General features: G+C 35.3%; 1 long non-coding RNA gene across 1 annotated transcript; it reads left to right on the top strand.

Annotated features, from left to right (window-relative positions):
• The first annotated feature begins 5,647 nt into the window (after positions 1 to 5,647).
• LOC140711465 (uncharacterized) lies at positions 5,648 to 10,621 on the top strand. Its single transcript, XR_012092679.1, has 3 exons — positions 5,648 to 6,259; positions 6,720 to 6,789; positions 10,455 to 10,621. It is a non-coding gene; the product is annotated as an uncharacterized lncRNA (long non-coding RNA).
• Positions 10,622 to 13,898: the final 3,277 nt, after the last annotated feature.

The following is a 13,898-nucleotide window of genomic DNA, read 5'->3' on the forward strand; positions in this document are numbered from 1 at the left end:
GCCCTCAAGTACCTGGTCACTTTCTTCTGCCTAAATAATCTCTTATATAATCACCCCAGTATGACACTTGCTGATATTTACTATCTTGTGCTGGTGTATTGAAGAACTTTGGATCCATTCAGTGCTACATTGGTGCCAAGACAATTGCAGAGTATTTATACAAGCTTTTTTCTTGCCTCCAAACACAGCTGCCTCAATACTATTTTCCTTCCTGTCCTCACACTATTTGATATGCCTCTCTTTGTGGTGTTTGTTTTTGGACTGGCAAAGAACAATTCAAATATCCTCATCTTTCCTACTGTAATCAGCTACCACCAAACTACTTATGCTGTGGTGAGAACCCTCATGACTCAAGTTAGTTAGTGAAAGGATGCATAAGAAATGCATTTAAGAAAAAAAAATGATGATGGGTTAATATTTTAAATTACTATTCCTATTAAATTATATATAACTGTAACATCTATATTGATTCCTCAGCTTGGGGAAAAAGATATTTCAAAGGAAATGAAGCATAAAAACGCAATCAATCACAAAAGCGTAGCAGAAATAAAACCCAGGAGCTATCATTGTAAAATTCGTCTTCAATGTGGTTAGAAAGAATATTTCCTAATATTTGGAACAGAAGCAGAGAAGTTCCCTGAGCCAAGAAAAGATATATATACACACACACACACACACACACACACACACACGTATATGTATGTATATATATTGCAGTGGCGCAATCTTGGCTCACTGCAACCTCCACCTCCAAGGTTCAAGCGATTTTCCTGCCTCAGCCTCCCAAGTAACTGGGATTACTGGTTTCCGCTACCACACCCGGCTAATTTTTACATTTTAAGTCGAGATGGGGTTTCACCATGTTGGCCAGTATTGTCTCAATCTCTTGAACTCGTGATCTGCCCGCTTTGGCCTCTCAAAGTGCTGCGATTACAGGTGTGAGCTACTGAGTCTGGCCAGATTTATAATTTTTAAGTGAATGACATTTTATTTTTATTCATGGATAAAAATCATATCACAATAATGTATTTCACATTTTGAAAATTAATATTGTAAAGTAAGTCATGGGAATAGTGAAGGATCTTTTACAACCACTAGTCCTAAAGGGGAACATTCCTTAGACCCTCCCATTTCCTCTGGTGCCTCACACTGACCAAATGGAAGCAAGCATGCAAGAGACTGGCATTAAATTAAGGCTCTCTAGAAAACAGAGCCAATACAATGTATATACAAAGAGAGAAAGAAATTTATTATGAGGGATTGCTCACATGATTATGGAAGCTGACAAGTCCCAAGATCTGCAATTGCAAAGCTGAAGACCTATCAGAAATAGTTCTAGTCCAGTCCAACGAGCACCAGGAGAGACAATGGTACAAATTCCAGTCTGAAAGCCAGAACACTGGACACCCAGCAAGTGCTAGTGTTTCCATTTCAGTCCAGATGCTAGAAAAGGCCCACGTTCCAGCTCATCCATTCAGCAAAAGGAGTTCCCTGTTGTTCAGAGGAGAGTCAAACATGTTTTGTTCTATTCCCACTTTCAACTGATTTGGATGATTAACACCCACATAAAGGAAGACAGTCTGTTTTATTCAGTCTACCATATATGTTAATCTCAACAAACAACCTCACAGATACAATCGTAACAGTGCCTGACTAAATATCTAGGAACCCTGTGGCCTAATCATGTTAATACATAAAATGATCACAACATCAAAATTATTATATGCTATTAAGCAAGAGTCTCCAACCTTTTTGGCACCAGGGACTAGTTTTATGGAAGACAATTTTTTCACAGAGAAGACACATGGTTTCGGGATGTAACTATTCCACCTCAGATCATTAGGCATTAGTTAGATTCTCACAAGGAGTGTACAAACTAGATCCCTTGCATGTGCAGTTCACAATAGGATTCACACTCCTACAAGAATCTAACGGTGCATTTGATCTGACAGGAGGCAGAACTCAGATGGTCATGCTCGCAGACCCACCACTCACCTCCTGCTATGTGGCCCAGTTCCTAAGAGGAAATTTGCAATTTTGCAAAATATAAACTTTTGAGTATTTTTATTACTTTTTAAATTTTATTACTATTAAATTGACAAATCGTAATTGCACATATAAGCTGAGTGTTTATTTTTTAAATAAAATAAATAGTTTCACCAATAGATAGTTCCTAAAGTATTCAACTAAATTAGCCAAGAGTAGTTTTGTAAGGACCACTAAAAGCTAAACTAATAAAGCATATGTATAACACCAAATTGAGAAGGTAAGAAAGAGGGTAATAGGCCATAGAATACAGTTCACCTGTAATTCACAATCCCTGAATGAACTATTTTCCTCCTGAAAAATGTCATATAATTTTAGCACATTGATAGACTAGTTCACCTGAATGTGATCCCCTCCTTTTGTTTGTAGCTGGAATTGTCATGGTCAGTTCATGATTTCATAATCACAATTCAAATCTGCAGGGCACAAGATAATCAACTGAATTTGGCATTATTGGATATCCTATATTGCACCATATTTGTCCCTTATCTATGTACATGTTTGTGAGATGGTCAAGAAATAAAATTATGATTAGTTAGAAAAAGTTTTTTAAACTAACTGTAAAATTTCTGTATATAGACATGAAAATACATACAGGATGTAAAAACAAATCTTATAACACAATGTATTTTCTCTATATTTCCTGGACTTTATACTTTTAAATCGACTTTTGCTTTATTTTAAACAAGATATTTAATCAAATTATTAATGTATAAAATTTCTAAATGTTTAAATAATTCTTTTTTTGTGATGATAGATATGTTCTATATCTTGACTGCATCAATGCCAATGTCTTTTTTTATTATAATTTTTAGGTGAAGTAACTCCGGAATAGAAAAATCAAACATCGTATGTTCTTACTCATATACAGGAGCTAAGTTATGAGGACACAGGGCGTAAGAATGATACACTGAACTTTGGGGGCTCAGGGGAAAGGGTCAGGGTGACAAGGGATAAAAGACTACACATTGAGTACAGTGTACACTGCTCGGGTGATGGGTACATCAAAATCTCACAAATCACCACTAAAGAACTTATTCATGTAAACACCACCACCTGATCCTCAAAAACGTACTGAAATAAAAACAAAAAATAAAGATGAATTAATTCTTAACATTAGTAATTGTCACTACTTATTTATATTCAAAATCAGGCAACAGAAATATGTTTGTATTTAATTAATGCTCAATCATGAACAGCCACAGGGAAAAAAGAGAAGGTAAAAAAAAATCCATTTACGAAATTCTTATTGTAATTTCTATTACAGGTCTTCTCAATGGTACACATAAAATATGTCTGGGTCAAGCAATGATAGCTTAATGCCTCTAGAAGTGATACACTGATAGCTCCCTAGAGAATATTTTTATAATATATGTATTATTATATTTTATATTTTAAAATTAAGTATATGTAAACATATTTGTATGAAAAATAAATAGAATAGAACCTATGAGATGAGAATTATAAGAAATAAAAAATGAGCTATTTATAATATTAGCAAGGGATCCAATGCCTTAGCTCATCTAGAATATAAACTAAGATATTATTGCATTTGTTAAAGTACTCTCTACAGTTGATACACTCTATTATATATTTCATTAAAAATGCTTTGAATAAAGGTTAAAATAAAAATATCATTAATGTGAAAATAATATTCATTCTGTTTTTATAACAGTATTATACCCAATTTTTGGAATTCTTCATTTCAAATTATTGTCATTGTTTAATATATTCTGCACATTACTTTCATCCAGTTCCCTTTATGTGTGTAAACATGTGTATCTGTGCGTTTTTGTATGTAGAGCAAGAGAAAGAGAGTACTGGGAATTGAATGGTTTCACCTTCAAAACTCATGCTGAAAATTAATCCTCAATGTGCCACTACTGAGAGGTGGGGCTTTTAAGAAGCAATTGATTCAAGAGGTCTCTGCTTTCATGAGTGGATTAAACTATTCATGAATTATTGGATTAATGGATTAATGAATTAATGGATTATCATGGGAGTGGCATTAGTGGCTTTAGAAGAAGAGAAAAAGAGACCTGAGCAGGTACACTCAGCCCCCTCACCATGTGATGTCCTGTGCCACTTCAGAATTCCCGAGTCCCCACCAACAAGAGAGCACTCACCAGATGTAGCCCCTTGACATTGAACTCAGCCTTTATACTACAGGAAATAAATTTCTCTTCTTTTATAAATCACCCAGTTTCAGGTGTTCTCTTATAAGCAACAAAAAATGGACTAAGACAGAAAATTGGTGCTGAGGAGTAAGGTGCTGATGACAACAAATACCTAAAAATGTGGAAGCAACTTTAGAAATGGGTCATGGGCAGAGACTGGAAGAATTTAGAGGAGCAGACTAGAAAATGCCTAAGTTCTAGTGAAGGCTTAGAAGACAAGAAGACTAGGAAAAGTTTGGAAATCCTTAGCAATTGGTTAAGTGGTCATAAGCAGAGAACTGATAACAACAGGGACAGTAAACACTATTCTCATGAGGTTTCAAATGGAGCTGAGGAATAAGTTATGGTAAACTAGAGTAAATGCCATCCTTGTTATAAACTGGCAAAAAATTTGTCTGAACCGTGCCACTGCTCAGGAGCTTTATGGAAAGTCAAACTTTTGAAGGATAAAGTAGGATATCTGGCAGAAGAAATTTCTAAGCAAAATATAAAAGAAGATGCACGGTTACTTTTGGCCACTCACACTAAGATTCTAAGCAAATAAATAATTTAAAGACAGAATTTATAATTAAAAGGAAAGCATAACAGAAAGATTTAGGAAACTCTCAGCCTGGCCACATAGAAAGTGAAAAAGTATGTTCTGGAGAGGAAACAAAGGTCGTAGCCCAAGGACTGGTTGCTAATGAGATTAACATGGATAGAAGGGAATGAAAGTAAGATGCTGAAAGCATTTCAGATATCTTTAAGGTTTCTCCTCCAATCACAGGCCCAGAAGCCTAGGAAGGCAGAATGATTCCAAGGGACAGACCTCAGCTGCTCTTCCCAGGCTTGCAGCTCAGGGCCATCTTACGATTCTACTCCCCACACCTCAGCACATTGCTCCCTGGCCACGCTAGCTGAGGCTGATGCAGCTCCAGGTGGGGCTCATGCCACAGCTCTGGAAGGTACAAGTCAAAAGCCTTGGCAGTGTCCATAAGGTGCTGATTTTGCTGCCTAGCAGAAAGCAAGAAAGCTGGAGGCTTAGCAGCCTCCACATACGTTTCAAAGGATGTCTTCAAAAGTCTGTGGTTGCAGTCACAGCTTGTAGCTGTGCAGGGCCACTGCAGCAGACCCCCAGTAAAGCAGTGCCAAGTAGAAACATGGGGTTGAAGCTACTGCGGTGCATCCTCACAGGGCAATTCCTACTGGAGCCATAGGAACAGGACTACAGAACTGTGGAGTCACCAGCAGCATGCAACACCCACCTAGGAAAGTTTCAGGCCCCAGGCTCCAACCCATGTTGGTAGTTATATGAGCTGCACCCAGCAGAACCACAGGAGCAGGGCTTCCTGAGGCTTTGAGGAACCCAACCCCTGTCCCAGTGTGTTCTAGAATGTTTTACATGGAATCAGAAGAGATTATTCTCCACCTTTAAGGCTAAATGTTTGCCCTGCTGGGTTTTGGACTTGCTTGGGGCTTTTAACTCTTATTTTTGATTCTTTCTCCCTTTTGGAATGGGAATGTCTCTCCTATACCTGTAACACCATTTTATCTTGAAAGTAGATAACTTGCCTTAATTTCAGAGGTTTACAAGTAAGACTCTGGAATTTGGACTTTTGAACTGATGCTGATGCTGAAAGGAGTTAAGTCTTCAGGGTTATGAGGGTGGAAAAAAACGTATATGTAATTTAAAGTTGTGAGAAAGACATACGTTTTGGAGCTCCAAGGGCAGAACGCTATGGCATGAAAATTTGTTCCCTCTGAAATTCATGTTGCATGAGTTTTGTCCCCAACGTGACAGTATCGAGAGGTGAGGCCTTCAAGAGGTAATTGGATCATAGCCCTGATGAGGAAATTTATCAATTAATGGATTAATGAGTTGTCATGGGAGAGATATTAGTGGTTTCACAAGAAGAGAAAGAGAGACCTGAGCTAGCACACTTCGCCCCTTCACCATGAGAAGCCCTTCACTACCTCGAGACTCGACAGAGTCGCCACCAGCAAGGAGACGCTCACCAGATATGGACCCTCAACCTTGAAATGCTCATCTCCATACTGTAAGAAATACATTTTATTCTTTATAAAATCACCAATTATGAGGTTTTTGTTATAAGTTAACAGAAAATTGACTAAGAAAAAGACACAAAGAGACACAAAAATAAACATAATTTTCCATAAGCATAATTTTTATTGTCAAGATTTTCACATGAATGTGACTCAAATTTTTATTTGATTTCTGTCTCTATTACATAGAATTATGAATATGTTTTGATGTTACTGGCATTATTTTTCAAGCATATTTAGCCTAATTCAACCAGTAGTTTTTTTATATTATAACCAGAGAGGGCAAATTTTGAAATTATTTTTGTCTACAATCCAAGGATAATGTGCATTAAAGTAAGAAATAAGGTTGCCTTTGGCTATATATTGCTTAAGTGTGGTATCTTGTTATTGGATATACCATATAATAAGTTTTGTAACATGCATTGTATAATCATGTTAAATTTATTAACACAGGCTTTGAAATAGTCATGAAACTATACATTTCACAAGATCAGAGTCATATGGTACGCATCTACCAGTAAAGGTATGCACATTTTAAATCTGGTAATTAATTTCTTCCTTCATGTACAATGTGTTAGGTGCTAAATTAGATCCCATACTACATAATATTTTAAATTATGAACAGACTAGTAAATTTAATGAGAGATATATGATATAAGGGGACATACATGGAGTGACAACAAATAAAAAGCATCAAGTGTGAGAGAATAACGCCAACTGATATATTTTTTCAGTGCTTATTATGTATCATGAACTGATGATGTAAGCAATTTTACATGTTTTATCTTTGTTACTTCCCAACAATCTTACTAAATATAATTTCAGATTACCACCTTTGGACGGATGAAAATACTGAGGCATAGAGAAGTTAAGTAAGTTTCCCAAAGAGAAATATACAGTTAAGAAGCATTAGTTTAACCTGACCATGTGGCAGAAAGCCAGATATGCAAAGAAAAACATGGGGTAATGGATCAAGAATGGTAAATTGACATACTATTATACAAGAATTTCAATGAAAATTTAAGATGTTTTGTGTCAAATAAATGAATGAGGGCCATCATAGGTGATTGTTCTTTGGATATTAATTTTAATATACTGCATGATGGAATAAGTACTCATACTGATCTTGAAAAACCTGACTTTCTAGTTACCAATTGCTTGTTCTTTCTATGTTATTTTCTGTTTGTTAGGCCTGAACTCTTTTTCTCAAATATATCATTTCTCCTTAACTTCTAAAACCACTTAATAAAAGCCTGTCTTCTGCCTACTTTTAGAAGTGATTATCTACTACTTACTTCTTAAAAATAAGGAAATTATATGAGGTAAGTAAGACAGTAGAGGGTGACATAATAAGACAAATATATGAAAGATTAGATATAAAAATAAAAATTCAATATCTAATTGCAGTATGTGATATACACTCAAAAATTGTGTGTGTGCATATATATATACACCCATATATCTATTTCCCAACAGCTTCCTTACATAACACTAGATTTCTACTTTTAAAAATATTACACTCTTTTTGTAATTTGATCTCTTTTGTGCTAATTTTAGTTAAGTTTTACAAACAATTTTGATATTCATGAATGAAGTACTGTCTGTATTGTCTATTTGCATTGTCATTATATATGTGAGCAATATCTTAGGAAGATTTCTACTGAAAAAAAAAGCCCCTAATTCAGCATTGCAAGATGTACATCAGCAAGGTAGATTTCAAGAATCTTTTCAGGCAGAAGTTCTTATTCTAGAGCCTATGGACAACTAGGAGGCCATGAGAAGATTTCAAAATGTCTTTGAGTCTTTTAAGAGTTTCTGCAAGAATGAATGTGTACATGCATCTTTCATTGGTGCTCCTGGAATTTATAAAACATACATTAAGAAGCAAATATCAACAATGACTACTAGAACCAGGTTACTGCTAAAAGGGATGGCTAATCTGAAACACATTGACTTATTCTTTATTCCCCAGAGACTGAAGGATCTTGCTATCTGCTGACCTCTGGAATGTTCCCTGGCTTATTGAAGCTTTTTTGCTTCCAAAAGAGTTAATACAGGTGTCAGTCACTGAAACCCAGATTTTGGACTAATATAAATTAAATATTTATTCTTTCATGCCTATCAATCCTTGACAACTCACTGACAAAGGTTAACACTATTGAGACTCAGCTCCCAATTCACCTCTTGGTGATTCATTTGCAGCTTTCTCTTCAGTACACAGTGGAATATTTGTAATTGACTTCTCCTTCATTAAATCTTATGTATTTCTAGAATAATGAGTGAAGTTATACACAGGCCTAAAAGAGTAGATAGCATAAAACATACCATCTAATTATTTTCAATATTAATTAGACATAAATGGCAAATAAATTTGCCACCTAGATGATTATTTTATTTGACACAAGAAATCCAGGGCTTTGATACAACTGAATATTACACACAATAATACTGAATCTAGGATCAAAATTTTGTAATGTAGGTTTTCTTCCCAGTTCAGGAAACTTCTTGCCTGGTTATATTCGCCAGCCCAAGTAGATGGGAGAATATTGTTTGTAATTAGCTAATTAATTTGAACCTTGTGAGCAGTCCACTTGAAAACAACTGACTCTAAGTACGTGTGCCTTTAAAAATATCTTACATCATTTAATTAGATCATTTGTTGATTAAAAATAAAACTTAATCGTTGCCAAACTCTCCTAAAACACAGTAAAATATAATCACAAAAATTAGGCCTTCCCAGATCCATTTAACTAAGGAGTCTCTAGTATAAATAGGATGTTAATGAAACACAGAATGTTATATGTATCCCTTTACTTTTGAAAAATGAAATATGTGAGAATGTGCAAAAGGTTTTATAAGGTGTGCTAAGCAATGACTGCATTTCCTATGAGCAGAGTTTTAGAATGTGTGTTTGTGTGTGTCACATTAAATTTCACCAAATTCAACATGTGCCTTTATCTTATTTAATATTAACAAGCAAAATCTCAAAAAGCACAATTAAATAAGAGTGTAAAAATACTTATAATTTTCCATCTCAAAGTAAAGGTGAAAAAACAAAGTTATAGCAAGGAAACATAGCTGTCTCTATCTTGGCAAAAGATAGAACAAGGGAAAAAAAAAAGCTCACTTGAATATTTGAACCATAGGCTTATACTCATTTAGATTTAAGATTTCAATCCTTTGGGAGGCCGAGGCAGGCGGATCACAAGGTCAGGAGATCGAGACCATCCTGGCTAACACAGTGAAACCCCGTCTCTACTAAAAATGCAAAAAAAAAAAATTAGCCAGGCGAGGTGGCGGGCGCCTGTAGTCCCAGCTACTCAGGAGGCTGAGGCAGGAGAATGGTGTGAACCCGGGGGGCGGAGCTTGCAGTGAGCTGAGATCCAGCCACTGCACTCCAGCCAGGGGGACAGAGCAAGACTCTGTCTCAAAAAATAAAAATAAAAATAAAAAATAAAAAAAAGATTTCAATCCACATGACAAATATGGTACCCCCAAAAACCTTAAGTAGAGAATATAATTTAAGTGTTCTCACATTGTTAGTGCCACTTGATGACTTGGAGAAACAAACTGATCATATCTTGAAGATACAAAAGGCAAAGGCAATTTTTTAAGATGTAACTGAAGCTCAGATAAGATATGGTAACTCTATGTAGGGCCACATAAGGAAGCCACTTCAGGGCTTTAAACAGAGAAAGAACAAGTTCTGAAACATATTTCACTACATATCCCTTTGGATTATGTCTGAAGAATGGATTGAAGATGTAATAATAGAAACAGAGACATTAAATCGGAGGCCATTTTACTAATGAATGGGAGGGATGATGATGACTCAGACCAGGGTGTTATTAGTATGTCATAAAAAGTGATTCAAATATGTGTATTCTTGAAATCTGGTCAACAGGACTTGCTGATCTACAGAATGTAGGGTGTACAACAAAAAACATGTCAAGAATAACTCCAAGTATTTTATGAATAATGGAAGTAACACAATAAATAACAAAGATAGTGCAGCACTGAGGGGGGATAGGCAGAGGTTTAGTGTCATGTTTGAAATGTGCATGAGACATTCAAGCAAAGGTGTCAGGTAGGCAATTGTAGGTATGAGGATGAAATTTATAAGAGATCTCTGATATAGAGACATGATTTGGGTTTTTTTTTTTTTTTTTTTTTGTCATTTATTTAAAGCAATAATACAAGAGGTAATCACCAAGGGAATGAGCCTAGACCAAGAAGGGTACTACAAACTGGGTCTGAAGCACTGTGAATAGTGGAAGAAGAAAAGCAAAACATAAAAGCTGTTTCAGAGAATGAGTGACAAGTTTTGTTGGGTCAAATACAGCGACTGCTCATGTGTAACCGCTATGGATTCCATGTTTGTATCCTTCCAAAATTTATATGTTCAAGTTCTAACCCCCAGTATGACGGCATTAGGAGGTGGGGCTTTTGAAAGCTAAAGTCCTCATTATGGGATTAAAGTCCTTAAAAATAGGGAAGAGACAAGAGATCTTTCTTCACTATATGAGGATGCAGTGAGTAGATGGATGTTTGTAAACTAAGAAGTTGACCTTCACCAAGGATCCACTCAGGTTGCCACATGGATCTCAGACTCCTAGCCTCCAGAACTGTGAGTATTTTTGTTGTTTATGGCATTTAGTCTATTTTTGTTGTTTAAGGCATTTAGTCTATTCTATGTTGTTATAGCAGATTGAACTAATGCTGTGACATAAACAAAAACAGTTTAGGTATTGTGGGTGGAAAATTATAATGGGATAAATGTCTAAAAGGTTGTCTTTGTTAGATACCTTTGTATCTGTGGCCTAGCAAATAAGGAATATTGAGCATTTCTTCAATTGTTAATTCATGCTAATACAGGCCTTAAGATTAATTCTTTCTATGGGAAATGCATAGTTCTAGGTTGTTGATGGCTAGGGAAAGAGGACTTTGGATGTTTGTCAGAGAACTGCTTTTAGTAAATTATAATTTAGACAGCCTTTTAAAATTATAAATCATACAAACCATTCAGTGAATACAAATGGACCAGGAAGCATTGCCTTGGCTTGTTTGGTCTGCTATAACAACTCCATTAACTGGACTGGGTAGTTTATAAACAACAGAAATTTATTGATCACAGTTTTGGAGGCTGGGAAGTCTAAGATCACTTACAGATTGGGAGTCTGGTGAGGGGCCACTTTCCAGTTCATAGATGGCACCTTCTTAATGTGTCTTCTTATGGTAAAAAGGGCAAATGAGCTCCCTTTGGCCTATTTTATAAGGATATTAACGCCATTCATGGTGATATTAGTCTCATGAACTAATCATATCCCAAAAGGCCTCACCTCCTAATAACATATGAATTTTGAAATTCATATGAATGAAACCCATTCATTTGTTGAAATCCTGGATTTCGACATATAAATTTTGTAGAGACACAAACATTCAGACCATAGTAAGCATCATAAGATGTTAAATATTTCCCTCAAGTCATTTGGTTATAGAAAGATGTTACTGTTTCAAATAAGATGAACACAGTACTATACCTAAATGAAAGATGCAGCAGTTGTGTGAAATAGTTGGCAATAAAATTAGAAAAAAAATAAAAAGTGAGAAAGATTTTAAGAATAGTTAAACACATAAAGACAATTGACATGTTCATCCAACTCCAGAGAAACAGGTGCTCTGTCTTGTCCAAATTGGGCTTTCAAGGCCAGGCACATCACTAAAGGCAAGACTGGTAGAAATTCAAATTTCCTAAGTTCATTTTTCTGACTCCACTCATTATAATCAAACCCTTGACCATTTGTCTCCTCAAGGAGCCAGGATGAAATAAAATAATTTGCAGCCAGAACAACATGGTCATATGGCATATATCGTTTTATTTCTCATTTATATTAATAATATTTTTGTTTTAGCTTCACGTATTATTCTTCTGAACTTTTTATTTTCAGTTTAGTTGCCTTATGTATCACAAAAATAGCAGGTGACATAGGAAATCTTAATTTATGGAGGCATAGTAAACTTTTAAGAAGTCATGTTCTTTTGACCTGGTTTAAATAGTTAAAGAGAGATTATGCCAAAGTAACAATAAGCCCAGAAGAAGAAAATAAACTAGATTTCCTGTGGAATAACGGTCAAAATAAGAGTTAATAGTAAAATGGGTTCCAATAAGCAAAATGAGGAAACGATCTAAGGTTTTTTAATCTGAGTTCTCAACTACAGGTGATCTTACCTTCAGGGTACATTTAGCAATATCCGGAGATATTTTTGATTGTCATAACTCACCAGTGGGTACTTGATTATAGTGTATAGAGGCAAGGGGATGTGGCCAAACATCCTCCAAAGCACAAAATACCTCTGCACAATGAAGGATCATCCAATGCAAAATGCCACTAATGCTGAGGTTGAAATACTGACATATAGGTAACCCTACCCTTGTTCCTTACCTTTTACCTGCTCATCACTTTAATAAAGCAAGAATTGCTTAAAAATCTCTTTAATATCACATGACATAAAATGATAAAGATATAATATGATATGATACGAAGTGATCTACTGGGTTGAATAGAGTCCTCCAAAAAATCTTGTTCAGTGGGAGTTTGTTACATCTGCAAAGACCCTGTTTTCAAAGAGAGTCATATTTACAAAGTTAAGATGATATAATATTGAATTAGAGTGGGCCCTAAATTCAGCACCTAAAGTCCTTATAAAGAGAGGGTGACTAGAAAGAAAGACAGAAACGTAGAGATACAGAGGAAGGAGACAGAGAAGAATGAGATCCCTGTGACAATAAAGGCAGAGATTAGAATGATACCAGTTGAAGCCAAGGAACACCTAGGATTTTGAGCCATTCCCACAAGTTAGCAAGAATCAAGGAAGGATCCCTCCCTAGAGACTTCAGAGAGATTATGGCCCAGTCGAAATATGATAGAAAACTTCTAAAATCCAGAACGTTGAGATAATTAATTTGTTTTGTTTTAAACAACCGGGTTTGTGGTAATTGGTTTTGACATCCCCAGGAAATTAACACGTGTGCTCTGGATATGATATGCTATGATATGATGTGATATAACATAATTACATCGTATATGCAATGGCCAGATTTCTTGACGTTGAGTATAAGGGAAACAAAATTCCATGATTCTTGTCTCCAGAGTAGGCTAAAATGTAGATTGAATGGTAAGTATTTTGCTAAGTGAAGACATAAATATTCTTTATAAAACTTCCCCAAACATCAGTAGTATTATTTGGCATTCAGAATACTAATCTTTTAAAAAAGAAAGCATCCCCAGTAAATAGAGGATTACAGAGACCAATTTGAATTTATTTTCTGCAAAAAAATCAACATACAGAACGGCTCAATCTTTGTAAAAATTCTACTCATATCTTAAGAGAAAGGTGATCCATATTTTATGCTTTTTGAAGGTGTACTTCCTGTCTGAGTAAATATAGTATGTCCAAATTTGTTTACATTATACTAAGAATTTTAAAAGAGAGATTGGTATTTTGTTTAGTTGTAAAATATTTAAATATTCAACAATAAGACTCAGTAAGGTATAGTTACGTGCTGTGCTTCAAATGATTGACATTAAATTATATGTAAGTCCTGTAGCAGGAAAAGTTGGTTATATAATT

Source organism: Chlorocebus sabaeus, chromosome 3 (genome assembly GCF_047675955.1).
Source record: "Chlorocebus sabaeus isolate Y175 chromosome 3, mChlSab1.0.hap1, whole genome shotgun sequence".
Lineage (NCBI taxonomy): Eukaryota > Metazoa > Chordata > Mammalia > Primates > Cercopithecidae > Chlorocebus > Chlorocebus sabaeus.